Raw genomic sequence first — 15,366 nt, 5'->3', positions numbered from 1 at the left:
TCGAAACTTATGTTGGTCCCTCTCGAGGTGTTGGTGGTGTTCCCCAGGCCTTCTCATGATGCTTACACAATTTTGGCCCCCGATGGCCTATTCTTAAGCATAAATGTGAAACAAATGAATTTTTTGACTTAATTTTCAAACCAGGAGTCCTGTACTAGTTCCGTAAGTTTCCACAGCTTACGTTAATCCCTTCTAAGGTGTTGGAGGTGTTCCCCGATCCTTCTCGTGACTGTTACACGATTTTGGCCTCCAATGGCCTATTTTCAAGCTTAATTGATTGAAAAGTGCATTTTTTGACCTAGTTTTCAAACCGAGCTAGTTCCGTAAGTTTCCACAACTTACATTAGTCCCTCCCAAGGTGTTTAAGGTGTTCCCCGGGACTTCTCGCGACTGTTACACGATTTTGGCACCCGTGGACTATTTTAAAGCTTATTTGTGAAAAAAGTGCCGGTTTCGACTTCAGTTCATGAATTCGGAATTAAACACATACCTAAAGTCTTCAAGAACACTAATTGTAGCAATTTCTTAAGTTGTCTTCCTCAATTCTTCAATTCTCAAGCAAAATTCCAAGCTTCCAAGCTCTTTTCTCTAAAATTGAGTTTCCTCTCTCTCTAAACTTAATTGTTGGCAAATTTGTGTCTAAATGAGATTAATTAACATTTCTCATAGATTAGCTTAGGGCCTTAATTAGGGATCAAGTTAGTTAAATAGAGCTTAAGACTAATTAATCAAGGCTTAATTTAATTGATTTAATTTGAATCAAATTTTAATCAAACTTCTGACGTCATTAAGGCTTTCAATTTCAGATTATAACCGAAATCACAACAGATATTCCTACGGTTAACATATATGAACCTAAAATCCATATTAAACACATAATAAGCATTCAAATTCACACAAAGCACTTAAATAACATTCAAAACCAATGATTAACAGGGTTGTCACAAGATCAATATTGCTTACCAACAACAAAATGTTCACTGGATTTTATAATTCAGAATGGGAAAAGTGGAAAATCAAATTAAAGTCACACACAGCTCCATAAAAGACAACTTTGAGGGCAAAACTTAATTTATATGACACAAAATACAACAATTATTTCGTTGTGGTGACAAAAATACCTATACAAGAATAGTAAATATAAGTTGGATGCTAGAAGCGCACAAGGACCAAGCTTTCCTTCCACCACACGCCAGGTCAGACAAAAATTTCCACAGCAAAATGTTTACTGGATTTTATAAATCATAATGGGAAAATTGGATTACCAATTTAAATCACACAGCTCCATAAAGACAACTTTGAGGGCAAAAAACTTAATTTTTATGACACAAAATACAACAATTATTTTGCTGTGGTGATAAAATACATATACAAGAATAAGTAAATATAAGTTAGACGCTAGTAGTGCACAAGGGCCAAACCTACCTTCCCAACACCCCAGGTCAGATAAAAATTTCCACAGTGTGAAATAGCATGGTCTAAGCAATATCATTTGTCAAGCGCTTGTGCCGGTTGTAATGCATCTCCGAGAAGACCTTTGAAGCCCTGTCAACTGTTTTACGCCATGTCTGCATGAAAAGAAAAAATCAAAAAAAAAAAAAAAAAACTAATAATAATAATCAATAAAATGAAGAAATAAATAGAGACAATTCACAGTTAAACATTAAGTTGACATTGAACTGCTACAGTTCACAATAATTTAATAAATCTCAAGATGCAAATAGAAACTATTCCAATAGTTGATGAAATCATGATGGTGATGGAATGGCGGCAGTGATGGCGTACCACAACCAATCCTGCTATCTAATGTAATGACAGTCACATGCTGGTGCAATCATCATGACAATGATAATGATACAAATCAAAAGAAAACGTGTACTTTCAAAATTTCAATCTCTTTTAACTATAAGTAAAATGAATTTTACCTAACCAAAAAAGTAAAATGAATTTTCTGTCTGATTTCTAATCTCACCCTTCCCAAAACACTTGATGTAGTAGGTATGTGCTTTAGGTCTTATCAATTTTGATACTTTAGGATTAAAGTCTTGTGAGTGTATACAGCCTTCCGTTTGCATGCTGACCAACACCTAGGTTCAGTTTTTCCTAAAGGAAGTCTTTATTATTAACTCCATTCTTACATTGTGCTAATCTAACATGTATCGCCCTTAATACCAGCCATGCTTCGCTGTGGAAAAAATTCATCGCAGCCACTCTATGGGAGCATTTACTCTGGTGAAAGTTTCCTGCAGTTGAAATGCAACATGTCATGCTTTTTGGTAACTATACAGTGCCATTCCTAGGGAACAAAATCTACGTATATCCCATGATCTACGTATATCCCAAATTTTAGTTGACTTGTATAAATCTTTCTTAGCCAGGCTTAAAATATAACCCTAATAAGCCCTCATCTATAAACAAGGTTTTATTTCACATCTTTTGGTCAAAGGACTATTGCAGTAACATTTCAAATAAAAAATTAATTTGACAATGCTAAAGATCTAGTGATTCAAATAAAGTGCTAATGCTTCACACTTAAAATGTTGTTTGGCACTTGAATAAGGTCTAGAGGAGATTTAGCCCTCAAAATGGAAAAGAATTTGCTTAGGATTGATAACATAACATGACAGAGATTATGAATTGTTCATTTTATTCAATTTAACCAGTACGAATTTGCTTTATGCCAATCAATTCTGCAATCAATATAATTATCAATTAGACACACAAAAGGATTCCCTTTTTCTTTTTTTTTATCCTTCTTCCTGTCGAAAATCAAAACGGACAAAAACCACAGGACCCCGTAGCCAACCAATTCACCATTAGTAAGGGAAAAAAAAAATAAAAACAACCCAACCCTATCCCAGTTCATGTGCCTTAGGTGTTGAATCCTAAAACTTGTTAGCGTGTTTCTTATACCACTGGAAAATTGTTTGTTCCTGAATGGTTGGTAGAGTATCAAGCATCCATGATACTCTGTGAATTCGCCACAAATTAAACGCGATCCACCATTGACTAGAAAATCACCAAAACAAACTTGAAATATATTAAAGTAATGTAAAACGCATATTAATCAATTGATAGTGCAAGCGAATATCTTCTCTAATTTGACAAATTTATTTTGGTTACAACTAGTTTAATTCTCCTCCCGTATGAAATTGTTGGTCCATTTTAACTATTCCAAACATCCCAAAAAAATCATCTATGTTTTTTTATTTATTCTTTCTTTCAATTTGTAAGGAAAAAAATACATTATTTATTGACCCTACTAAAAGGCATGAATGCTGAAAATTGACAAACAATTAGGGATGGAATGAGTATTTATAAATGAGATGACTTGAAGACCAATCCCATCCAAAATCCAAGTTAAAACCACCTTAGACTTTGCAAAATCGTTGGCCACTACTCGAGCCATGAAAATCCCTACAGATTGGGTGTCTGCTTCCACTTGGAATCTCAGTTTTTTAATAGATTGAGTGTCTGCTTCCACTTGAGATCTCAGTTTTTTAATAGATGAAAACAAAGTTGATTGAAAACTCACAATTTTCATACAATGGAAGATTTTTTCTTTCAAGCTTGTCCCTTAGCTATCCTTCAAGTCAAAAGTTTTCCTATAAAAAATTGGATATGTTGTAGCTAAGATTTTTCTTTATACTTTTGTTTGGATTTGACTTGCTTTCATATGTATTTTTTCTTCTATGATTTTGCTAAGCAATCAAGTCACACAAGGAGGGTTCTTTCTATTCTAGTTGCTCCCAATATGTATTATTATTTCTTCTACGATTTTGCTAAGCAGACACAAAGGAGGAATAAAATGATTGATATTTGCTCCCAATAGGTATTATTTCTTCAATTGTGATTTTGAAGGTTGGAGCTAGTCCTCCTAAGCATTTGTACATCAACTTCTCAGCACACCAAAATCCCATCCAATCAATTTCCATTTCATTCAAATTTTTGTTAGCCCTCCAACACATAGGAGAATATAATGATTGATGTTGGCCCTCCAGTACTACTAAATCAATGACAGCCTAAGTTTTCTAATCTAAGATTAAATAGTCTGAGAATTCAACATGACCAGCCTTAAGACAACCAACTTTATTTTGTTCATGTTGTATCTCAAGGGGGAATAATGGAGAATTTTCCTCTTCCTGGTAGATAAAATTCAGAACGAGACACAAGGGGAAATCTCAGGCAAAAATTACATAAGAGGGAAAAAGGCCAAACTATACATCAACCCATAAGCTAAATTCTTCCAACAAATCAATCAAGAAAAAAAAGAAAGAGATTCCTAATAGTATTTATCGAGAGAGAGAGAGAGAGAGAGAGAAAGATTCCTAATAGTAATCTACGTTACACGGACTCGGGTGCGGGTATCAAGTATCGGGTGCGGGTATCAGGTATCGGGTATGGATGTGTATCTAAGGGTCGGACACTTTAAAATTAAAAATTAAGGATACGTGGATACGGATCCAAATTAGGATACGGGTACAGGAATACGTTAAATAGTTATTTTTAAATATATTTATTATATGAAGATGAGTTTAAAAAGTTTAAGGAATAACAAATTTTATTAAAAAATAACAAATAAAAATTATAAACATTATTTTATTTTAGACATAAAATAAATTATATTATATATGATAAAATAAATTATTTTAATTTTATACATAAAAGTTATGTTATTTATGATATATTATATAAATAATATTATATAATATGAATAATATTATATTAATATAATTTATATTATATATAATTCAAATTATATTAAAAAGAAAAGTCAAAGACCTATAGAAATAAAAATTGTGTTAGCTTCGCAGAGATGACGGAAGGGGAAGACGACGAAGAGAGTCCGAGATCGAGATCAAAGGGGAAGACGACGAAGCACAGTACATCGACTTCGCAGATCAACTTTGCAGATCAAGCTTCGCAGATCGATCGATGCTCTGCAACCGATTGAAGTCGAAGGCCAGGTTCTCTCCTTGCTCTCTTCTCTTTCGATTCTTCTGCCATATCCGTTTCTAAGGAGCCGTATCCCGCACCCGCACCCGTACCCGTGTCGTGTCGTGTCGCCACGGGTACCTTCGAAATTCCAAAGAGTCCATGTAACATAGGTCGAGGGAAAGAAACTTGAGGCAACAGAAGATGGGCAACACACAAACACTCATCCACAAGAGCCGAAATACATAAAGAGGCTAGGACAACCCTCACAAGGGTCGACTAGGCCAGAGGAGCCTTCGGCTGAAGTCGAAACAGCTCTGTGGGACCTTGTCTAGTTCCGACAGAGACTCTGAGGCAACAAAAGATGGGCAACCCACAAACACTCATCCACAGGAGCCAAAATACATAAAGAGAGGCTAGGACAACCCTCACGAGGGTCGACTAGGCCAAAAGGGCCTTCAGCTGAAGTCGAAACAGCTCTATGGGACCTTGGCTGGTTCCGACAGAGACTCAGGGACCAGCGATACAAGATGGGTGGTGATAGGTGATGGCTGGTTGGTGGTAGTGGCTGTGTGAGTGACAGTTTTTAGGGTTTTGGCTCTAATACCATATAATTTAAGAGAACACAAAGCTTAAGTGATGATTATGATATCATCACCTTTTATATTAATCAATCAACTATTACAAAAGGAAGCCCTAAGGCACTGATTAAGGAATCACCTTTTATATTGATTGATTGACTGATTAAGGAATCACAATCAATCAATCACAATCACAATCACAATCACAATCACAATCACAATCTAATCTAAATAAGGAAATAAGGAAATATTCTAACAACTTCTGCTACTATAACACCCCCATCTCAAATCATAACAATTGTTCACTTTGAGCTAGGCCCTCAAGGGTTTAAAGCATGTTGTTACTTGGAAGGAATATGAACTCATTTATATAGCCTAGGAACTTTTCCTACCTAGACGATGTGGGATGGAATGTGATGTACAATAATGAAAGTGAATTCACTTATATAACCATATAAAAATTCTTTGACAAGGAGGAGTAATGCCCTTGGACTTCTGCACGTACTTAAGTCAATAAAGGTGACACTTTTGCAAGTGTCCCAACAATTGTTGGGCAAGAATGGACATAAAAGCATAGTCAACAAGTATTCATTATTGTCTAAACATCTATTCAACATCAAAATTGCCAAGTGAAAGAAATGTCCTCAATATCATTACCTTCCATTTGGGCAAGTGTACTAATGAAGTTTTACCAGTAAATACACTAGCTATGTACTAAACGGAGAGGAGGGAAAAATGAATTGAGCACTCACAATACCCATAATTACTGTAAAATCCAATGACAAATTAGCAGACGTTAATCAAGTATTTGAATATTCTACTGAAATCAAACCTTCAAGTAGCAAGACAAGACATTGTCGATTGCCTAAATTTCAGTTTTCCCATCCTTTCTGGATAGTTCCTAGCATCCTAAATTTCTAGATGAAATATATAAACATTCACCTTAAACATGCTTTCATATTATGCCAGCCAAACCACATGTTGTGAGTATACTTGAAACAATGGCATTTGGATCTTGTATGCACGACGACATGCAAATTGTCTTATTATTGACTATATTGACACTTACGATATTTAACTCGCAAAGACAACAATTCTACCATAAACTTTATTAGTCACATTACTCTCTGGATAGTTTCTGATCCAACTGAAGATGAAGCATTTTCCATGTGTCTTTTCAATAAAGTAGGTATATAAGAACAACATACAATCATTTATTTATCTGAGCTGCAAACTCCTGTCTCTGTTATTTGTTCATAGCATGTAATGGACCTCTCTAATAATAACTAAAACAAGCATGCAATGTATAACAAGTATTGCAGGCATGCACAGAGTGATCTTGTATGCTCTGTGTAAACTGAAGTCTGAATGCTTCATTAGCATGTTTTTGAACAGATACTTCATTAGCTTGTTTACTAATGCCAAAATTAAGGACATTTTGCATCATCGATACTAAATGTACGTCTTGGACAAAACAAATATATAAAGGGAAGGAAGTGTCAATCATAGCATATGTATCAGTAATATAGTAAGTTAGAGCTTCTCGGAGCAGCAATGAACTCACCTAACATTGTTTGGAGTAAGCTCATTGAGTGCTGATTCAATAATGGTTTGGCTGAATTTAGAGGGCAAGGATGACCCCACTAGCCAATCATTAGGAGGATACAACTGCAAAATAATTTCAAATAAATAGTTGATGTTAGCAAAGCAAGTGACTGCTGAAGAAACAACATACAATCACTCAGACTGAGTTTGAACAAGATGAAGATGGGGAAAGAGAACAAAAATTCAACTATTTAATTTCATGTATTTGTTTAGCAGGAGAAGGGTGGAAAATACAACAAAGTTAAATATCTTATACAACCCACACCAGAATGGCAACTTTACTTCTAGTTTCTTACAAAAAAATACAGTCACTTTTTTCTCTCATTAAAGTAGCCAACTATTGTAACTTTCTCACAAAAAAATAAACCAAATGCAAACGAGAAAATAAATTTTCCTTTCACCTTTTCTTTCACTTCACTATCTATCACTTTTGTTTTCCATCATATTTTTTACTCTAATCAAATGGACCCTCAAGATTCTCATTGAAAAGTTGAAGTGCAAAGCAAGAAGCCAAAGAAAGAGAAGCAGAGAAAAGCTGAACTTCTTAACTACATCTTGTAAAAAAATAAATAAAAAGTGAAAAAAAAAAAAAAAAAAAAAAAGAAGAAGAAGAGAGAATCAAAAACTACACTCAAGTCAATCAAAGAAACGTCTCCAAGAAATATCGAATTAGTAGTGGCTTATCTCCAAAAACCGGCTTTGTATGAATTTTACTTGTCAAAACAAGTCTAAGCTGAGATTGAGCATAGCTCCTATGCTACTGAACCAAGCTCAAGCTCCTTGTACTTGGCTGGCTTCATCTCATTTACAGTCTAGATGAAGTGGGAACCTTCACCTTCATCTAGCACATGTTAGCATAATAAACTGACTCAGCTTGCTTAATATTCAATGATCCAAACTCATCAAGGCAAGTGGTGGGTTGCTCTTAAATTATCCTCCAACAATGCTCACTGCAAAAAAGTAGCATCAATCTTTTCCTACTTAAATGGTACAAAGAAAATTCCACATAAAGACTTAAATATAAAAATAAAACCATCAAAGCAATCATGGCTTACTAAGCCAAACCAAGCCTTAGCAAGCTCATCAAATAAATTGAATTCTACACCATTTATAAGTGAGCTTGACTTGTGAACTGAAGCTTGTACCCTATACAGCTTTCTGTAAAGAATGCACCTCAGACAGTAAAAAACAATAAACATCAGGATAAGAAGAAATTATACCATTCAAAACCAATCAACCACCTCTGAATTCAAATGACAAAACTTTTTTTTTTCTTTTTTCTTTTTTTTTTGATCAGCAAAAACAAAATTTTATTGAATAGATCAAAAAAGAGGCAAGGATGAGGCATCCTCTACAAGCAAGAAAACACAAAAAGAAAATGCATCTCCACAAAACAAAAAATAAAATCCAGAAACAACTCCTAATCCAATAACCACTTGCATATTCATGCCACCGTCATCCATCTAAGAATAATCATGGGGAGAATTTGGCTAACCATGGGCCATGCAACTTTTCAACCCCCAGTTAGCAGATAAGTGGGATCTCAAGGATGAAAAGTTCAAAGGATAAATTATTTATCAAAAAAAAGTTCAAAGGACAAATCAAAAGATGCGCAGCTTATTCATTATCTCATCCTCTTGGAAAGAAGATTAAAAAAATAAGAAGACTATCAAGACATAGCACAAGGATGGTAACCGAGACTGGTACAACATCCAAAAAAATGAACATTCTGTCGACAAAAGAATTTGAAGAGGGTTGCACATGCTACTTTTATAAGTATGGTGGGAACCGTATGTTAAAAATGAAATTGCAGTTGTCATTTCCTTTTTCCATTGTTATAAAATCCTGTTTTCTCATAAAGTTTGTACAAGAGACTATCAGGTTTGAAAGAATTTTGGTCATCATTGAAAAGAATATACAAAATAAAAATAAAGATGATAATCCAAATTCTTAATTAAAAATCGACAAAAAAATAAGAAGAAAAACATCTCCACAAAGGTAAATAGCCTAAAATTGCAATGCTTTCTAATGCAATATCATGCACAAGGATCAAAATTTTGTTGTAGCACGACATTTAAAAAGACTCCGAAAAAGGAATATCTAGTAAACATGCCACAAATGCAATGGAAATAGCAAAAAAAACTTTGAAAGACAGGTGAACACTTGAAGCATAGAAGAAGATTTATTAATGCATATTAAAATAATTTCCAACAGCGCTATTACAGCAAAAGCACACTTAGAACAGTTTCAAAGCTTATATTCTTCTGTACTATAAAATAATCATAGACAAAACATAACATTTTCATATGAACTCAACATTTAACACAAGTAAAACAATTCAAAATAAAGGTCATAACAATTAGAAACTAATATTCCAAAAGATCTTCCAGTTATTCTGATATTGGTTCACCTCTTCTCCTTATCTACTTATTCTCAAAGAAATTCGAGAATTTTTTATGCATGTGCTTTTGGGTTCTAGAAACTCAACAATAAGGCTAAAAGAATAATAACCTTTTGTTCTTTTTAGACTATATTGCTGTCGACAATAAATTCAAAATAATAATAATAATAACCATCCCAAACATTTTACGAGCAGTTTTCAGTTGTTTATGAAAAGTTTATTTTTATGAATATCAGCATTTTGGTTTTGCAACCAAGCTTTATTGTACTACCAAGCAAAGACATTCAGCTAATTCCATGCAAAGAGAATTTTCATTTCTGTGCAGATAAAATAGATTCAAAGAAACTTTGATGTCAAATGCGTTGTCTAATTCCCCTGCTAAAATGAATATAGAGACCATCACTCTGGTCCACTATTGCCATATATGACCAAGCTTTGAAACCATACTGTTTAAAGTCTCATTTTCAAAAAAGATACCTACAAAATTAGGGCCACCATTATACAGAAGCTCCAACAACTCAAGGAACTAGACTATCTAAACCAGTAAAGATCATGTTATTGCCCATAAACTACGCATGATACGAACATGCCGACATAGGAAATTTTCAAAATATCAAGACATAACGCATTAGTAATCCAAAAAAGGGCTCAATATTAAATGTTTCAACTCCAAAATAAAAACTACACCTCCATTAAAGATTCTCCTGTTGTGCTCCTAGATGCATCACCAAAAACAAATCACTGAAGACTCCGGCCCAATTCTTTCTTCTTCCCTTTTTTTTTTTGACAAGTAAATATATTAGACAGGTGCCAAAAAAAGGAGCACAGTCACCACTTTACACCGCCTTTGTTTGATTTCAGTTTGGATTAGGCAGATAAGATACCCCCGAATGTGTAAGCCAGGCAAAGGCATTTTAGTCATTCACATGCAAAATAGTTATCCCCGGTTTAACTGTCCCACCCCTAGGACAAAATAATCCCTCATATGTAGGTAAAGGGGTCACGTGGGATTAGCTATTCTGAGCAACTTTTGCAGTACCAAATGTGGGATTATTTACGAAACAACAAAAGGATGAGGGAGGAGTCACAAGTCACTACATCTTAGTTGCCAACTTCATATGCAAATGGAAATACTGCATGAGTTACATCAGACAGATCAGTAACAAAGGCACATATGCTTCCACAGTCCACTATTAACAGTTGGCCTCTAAAAACTCCCACTAATAAAAGCCAACATAACTTGATCATTCATTTAAGAATGGAAGTCAATGGCTTTCATAGATGAAATAAATAGATTTGGTTATCAAAAAGAGGACAAAGCATGTTCTTCTTCTCATGCAATATATATATATATATATATATATATATATCTCGAGCTTTTTTTCTCTTGCTAAAAAAATAAAAGAACAGAATTCGATGTACATCATGTACTAAACAAGCTCTTAAATACTTAACACTGATAAAGTGCTAATGCTTCACACTTAAAATGTTGTTTGGCACTTGAATAAGGTCTAGAGGAGATTAGCCCTCAAAATGGAAAAGAATTTGCTTAGGATTGATAACATAACATGACAGAGATTATGAATTGCTCATTTTATTCAATTAAACCAGTACGAATTTGCTTTATGCCAATCAATTCTGCAATCAATATAATAATCAATTAGAAACACAAAAGGATTCCTTTTTTCTTTTCTTTTTTTCTTCTTCTTCCAATCGAAAATCAAAATGGACAAAAACCATAGGACCCCATAGCCAACCAATTCACCATTAGTAAGGGGGAAAAAAAAAAAAATAGAAACAACCCAACCCTAACCCATTTCATGTGCCTTAGGTGTTGAATCCTAAAACTTGTTAGCGTGTTTCTTATACCACTGGAAATCGGTGATGTTTGTTCCTGAATGGTTGGTAGAGTATCAAGCATCCATGATACTTTGTGAATTCACCACAAATTAAACGCGATCCACCATTTACTAGAAAATCACCAAAACAAACTTGAAATGTATTGAAGTGATGTAAAACGCATATTAATCAATTGATAGTGCAAGCGAATATGGATGCTTCTCTTATTTGACAAATTTATTTTGGTTACAACTAGTTTAATTCTCCTCCCGTACGAAATTGCTGGTCCATTTTAACTATTCCAAACATCCCAAAAAAATCATCTATGTTTTTTTATTTATTCTTTCTTTCAATTGGTAGGGAAAAAAAACATTATTTATTGACCCTACTAAAAGGTATGAATGCTGAAAATTGACAAACAGTTGGGGATGGAACGAGTATTTATAAATGAGATGACTTGAAGACCAATCCCATCCAAAATCCAAGTTAAAACCACCTTAGACTTTGCAAAATCGTTGGCCACTGCTCGAGCCATGAAAATCCCTAGAGATTGGGTGCCTGCTTCCACTTGAGATCTCAGTTTTTTAATAGATTGGGTGTCTGCTTCCACTTGAGATCTCAGTTTTTTAATAGATGGAAACAAAGTTGATTGAAAACTCACAATTTTCATACAATGGAAGATTTTTTCTTTCAAGCTTGTCCCTCAGCTATCCTTCAAGTCAAAAGTTTTCCTATAAAAAATTGGATATGTTGTAGCTAAGATTTTTCTTTATACTTTTGTTTGGATTTGACTTGCTTTCATATGTATTTTTTCTTCTATGATTTTGCTAAGCAGTCAAATCACAAAATGAGGGTTCTTTCCATTCTAGTTGCTCCCAATATGTACTATTATTTCTTCTAGGATTTTGCTAAGCAGACACAAAGAAGGAATAAAATGATTGATATTTGCTCCCAATAGGTATTATTTCTTCAATTGTGATTTTGAAGGTTGGAGCTAGTCCTCCTAGGCATTTGTACATCAACTTCTCAGCACACCAAAATCCCATCCAATCAATTTCCATTTTATTCAAATTCTTGTTAGCACTCCAACACATAGGAGAATATAATGATTGATGTTGGCCCTCTAGTACTACTAAATCAATGACAGCCTAAGTTTTCTAATCCAAGATTAAATAGTCTAAGAATTCAACATCACCAGCCTTAAGACAACCAACTTTATTTTGTTCATGTTGTATCTCAAGGGGGAATAATGAAGGAGAATTTTCCTCTTCCTGCTAGATAAAATCCAGAACGAGACACAAGGAGAAATCCCGGGCAAAAATTACATAAGAGGGAAAAAGGCCAAACTATACATCAACCCATAAGCTAAATTCTTCCGACAAATCAATCAAGAAACAAAAGAAAGAGATTGCTAATAGTATTTATCAAGAGAGAGAGAGAGAGAGAGATTCCTAATAGTATTGTGCAAGTGAAAGCGACTTTAAAAAGCAGGTTAGTTTCTCAAATAGTTTGAAAAGTGGGTCAATTATCTAAATTATTATTATTTTTTTAGAATATTTTTTTAAAAAAAAACTCTAAAAACTTTACCAACCAATTTTTTTTTAAAATTTATTTTCATTAATGGTAAATTTTGAGTATTATCTCACATGTTCCCAATATATTTATTGATAAGGATGGGGTCCTATTAAACTACTGCCATCCACATCAAATTGCAAAATTAACACCAACTTATATTTACATATGTATCCACCGAAATTTTCCATTATTAGGGTGAGCAAGTTTGATTATCGTGCCATGTCAAGTTTTGATACATTTTTTTTTGAAACATGATTTAATTTTTATTTTTAAATAGATCCAGCTGTATAAATAAATAATGTAACAAAAGGACATAATGTTGAGATTAGGATTTATGGAAACTAGTGCTAAGTACATGAGGTTGAGATTAGGGTTTCAAGGAAATGGATTCCCCAAAATCAAATTATGAAAGGTTGGTCCCCCTAATGCAATCCTTGAAGTCTGCAACTTTTCCTCAAGTCACAAAAGAAATAATCATAGTAAACCAAAAGCATTTTAGATTCTCAAAAGTCTATACCCCAAGCCCATTAAACTAAAATAATCAACCCAAACAAACTTTTTAATCCCAACTAAAAAAAATCTCAACTCCAAAAAGCCAATTAAAATTTTTTTTGCCAAACCACAACATAATATAGATATAATATTTATTGGTGGGCCAGTTTTCTAATTGAATCTTTGTGTAATGGGTGCAAGCCACGCACCCATTAAACTGAAAGACTAAAATCTTCATTATCTGCTTGGTTTGTATGATATTTGGTAGCTTACCTAACTTAGTGTGATTTGATTGTTTCCATCATGTAAACAAAAATTGGATGTAAAACACAGAAAATTTTCTATTTGATAGATTACCCTTTGGGGCTTTGTCATTGAAAAGATGAATATTATCAGAATTTGGTATGGAAAAACAAAACCATGGTGTATTAATTTGTTAATCTACTCTCAGAAAGACACAGCAGTGTGGGGATCCAAGGGCTGAACCTGTCAAACTTTGAGCAGTCAATGGCACCAACAACAACTGTAATTCAAGATTTCCGGTATATATATGAACAGTCGTTTTTATTCCGTTTTTATTATGTCCATGTTATCTTAGGTTAACAGCAATGTGATTTGGGATTGCAGGATTCAAAATAAAGGTGAAAAAGATACTTGCAAACTGCAATCAATTTCAGACACAAAGAAAGAAAGAAAAAAAAAAAAAATCAACGAAAAGGAAACCACAGTGCAATCAATTTCAGAGTTGGGAATTTAAGAGATTACCAGAATGTTCAACGAGAATTTCACACAAATTCTACAGATACAAGTTGAGAATTCAAACAACTAAATTTGGCACAATTAATATGTATATATGTAAATATATAGCACATATTATGTATGTAAAATTACTAACCTTGTCAATTGTGGCGAAAATGGACATGTTCTTGAAATCCCCCGTGACCTCAATCCCCAGCCGCCGAATCAGCGCAGACGACATCCGGGTCGGGTGGATGCCGCCACAGCAGGAAGAAGCGATTTCCTCCCAATCGTCTCTCTCTCCCCTCCCCCATTCCCCCCTCTCTCTCTCTCCGCTCTCTGTTTCTCTCTCTAGGGTTTCCCTGCCCTCCCATGGCTTCTCACCTCTCTTTCTTCGAAGCCGTTTTGACGGGGGAGGATGCTGGATCTATCGTTGGGGAGAAGAGGCTGGCGGAGAACGGAGAGGACGTTGAATTGGGGGTTCGAGAGAGAGAGAGAGAGAGAGAGAAACCCTAACCAAAACTATTCAGAGGGTTCGGGATGTGAGCTTAATCGCAATGAGGAGAGAGGAGGATAAAAAGATCTCCGTTGCAATTTTGTACCGTTGGGGGGCGGTGGTGAATAAAGCAAAATTCTAATAAAAATCCTAATAACCAAATTCTTTTGAAATTGTAATTCTAATAAAAAAATATTCAAAATTCTTTTCTAAATCAAACACGTGACTCAAAATTTAAATTAAATTTTTTTTCAAAATTCGTTTTAAAATAATGATTTTATTTTTTAAAATATTTATTTTTTTTTAATTTCAAAAAAATTTGGATGGCCATATATATCTAAACCATAACAAATTATTTGGCCAATACTTAAAAAAATAACAAAAAATATTTTTCAATAAAATAAAAAAATAAAAAATATATATTTTGATTAAAAAAATTTTGAATTGAGTTTTGAGTTATGTGTTTGGTTATGAGTTTTAAAAATAGTTTTTGAATTGAGTTTGGAGTTATGTGTTTGCTTATGATTTGAGTGTGGAGTTATGTTTTGAATTTAAAAAATTTACAAAAATGAAATAAAATATTTAAAATGAAAAATAAATTTTTCTTAAACATTTTTAAATATTTAAAAGAAATTAATTCAAAAAATTTCAAAATACAACTCAAAATTCAAAAACTTAAAACTCAAAATACAACTTAAAACTCT

General features: G+C 33.8%; 1 non-coding gene across 1 annotated transcript in view; it reads right to left on the bottom strand.

The window, feature by feature from the left end:
• The window catches only part of LOC114319951 (protein kinase and PP2C-like domain-containing protein), a 71,744-nt gene extending 56,942 nt beyond the window's left edge, over nucleotides 1–14,802 (bottom strand). Inside the window, exons 1-3 of the transcript XR_014340137.1 lie at nucleotides 14,324–14,802; nucleotides 7,081–7,184; nucleotides 1,422–1,568 (exon numbers count right to left, since the gene is read on the bottom strand). This is a non-coding gene — a transcript (protein kinase and PP2C-like domain-containing protein). The remainder of the gene's footprint in view (nucleotides 1–1,421; nucleotides 1,569–7,080; nucleotides 7,185–14,323) is intronic.
• Between the last annotated feature and the right edge of the window lie 564 nt (nucleotides 14,803–15,366).

Source organism: Camellia sinensis, chromosome 9, assembly GCF_055761805.1.
Source record: "Camellia sinensis isolate YWXY chromosome 9, ASM5576180v1, whole genome shotgun sequence".
Classification (NCBI taxonomy): Eukaryota; Viridiplantae; Streptophyta; class Magnoliopsida; order Ericales; family Theaceae; genus Camellia; species Camellia sinensis.
Note: the sequence above shows the minus strand (reverse complement) of the source record. Positions and strands in the feature narration are given on the sequence as shown.